Below are 1,482 nucleotides of genomic sequence, written 5' to 3'. Positions count from 1 at the left end.
AAGAAATTTTGAAGGACAGAGGCAATGAACAGCAAGAGCTAGCGCAGTTGAGAGAGGCCCACTTAAACCCCAGGCAGTCTAGGTGAAGATGGGAAGTCTCTGTCAAAAATCCCATCCCAATGATGGGGTTGCAGATGCTCTCTAGCCCCTTCATCTGGTCATCAAAAACCTCGGAACGAGCTAGCTGGTTGTGATCCAACCATTGGATTGTCTGTTCTTGGTAGTGAACAAGCACTTTATAGCTCTGGTGTGCTTCTTCTTGAGCTTCTCACAGTGTTTCCATGGAACATCCCCATTTTGGGTATCATGGCCACAGGCACGTTTGAGGCATTAATTCTATATGCCGCTGTAGTAGGGGGCACAACCAAGCTTGCAGCCACACTGTTGCTGTGTGCAAGGAATGAAGATAACATTCCCATTTGTAACTATTCGCTACTGCCAAGTCCTTGCTCTACCTGACTGTTTGATGTTTGGCTTGAATTGGTAGTTGAATTTGCCGTGGCCAATGATATGGGCATGAGACACAAGCCCTTGCTTTGAAGGTATTGCATGGCCGTGCCCATATCTTCTTCCATTAGACTTGCAACTTCATGTTCAGCTACTGCCATGGCATCTTGAGAAGACCCTGAGTTTTGACCCAATGCTGTCGCTACCAATGTGTTCTTTCCCTCAGCAGGTAGATCTGCAACAAGTGGTGCAACTGCTGCAGCACCTCCAAGACTGCTCATACTAAGGACCTTCACTTGCAGTTGCAGAAACTTGACATACTCGATAATTTCATCAAGCATTGATGCCTTGTCAGTCTCATTAGAATTCGGAACCAACTCTTAAAGTGCCTTCATTCGTTCTTCTATCCTTTCCCGCTGGAGCCGCTCAGCAATACTGTGGGGATCAGTTGCTTGACCTCTTCGAGATCTTATGTGTGGCTTTACTACCCCAGCAACAACACCAACTACACCTTGAGACTGTGCCATACCTATATGGCTGTCATATTGTGGCATTGAAATACCTTGACATGTCTGCATCTGTCAAAAGTCACTAATAACAAGCAGACTTCTTGATCCAGCACTAGGTGGTCTCCCGTGCACCGATGATGTTGATAGCTTCCTGAGCCTTCTTTGCTTGAAGACAATGGACCAGTAGAGGAGCTTCTGCGACATGAACTTCATATCATGGTGCAAGAATAATTAAGCATAGGCCTAACAGTAATGCATTTCTAGGGCAGGGCGTGTGAAGACCCTTTCATGACAGTTGGTGATGTTGGGCATGCTGGTCAAAGATGCAATGTGATACACAAGCAATGATACTCATGTGTGAACTATTGATACACAAGGTTGAACAACACCCAACTTTCTTGTTGTTGTGGCTACATTACTATCAACAAGAATAGGTCGACCTTGAGTAGGACCAACACCAGGATCCTCTCCACCATCAAGAGGAATGTCATATATAGGTAGCAATATGCTGCTAGATGGATTGGGA

General features: G+C 45.6%; 1 pseudogene; it reads right to left on the bottom strand.

Annotated features, from left to right (window-relative positions):
* Nucleotides 1-236: 236 nt before the first annotated feature.
* Nucleotides 237-1,025, bottom strand: LOC148040276 (transcription factor LRL3 pseudogene; annotated as a pseudogene).
* Between the last annotated feature and the right edge of the window lie 457 nt (nt 1,026-1,482).

This window comes from Lygodium microphyllum, chromosome 2, assembly GCF_053477565.2.
Source record: "Lygodium microphyllum isolate KBCC chromosome 2, Lygodium_microphyllum_v1.1.10, whole genome shotgun sequence".
In the NCBI taxonomy this organism is placed as follows: Eukaryota; Viridiplantae; Streptophyta; class Polypodiopsida; order Schizaeales; family Lygodiaceae; genus Lygodium; species Lygodium microphyllum.
This window is presented reverse-complemented; position numbering and strand designations above follow the sequence as displayed.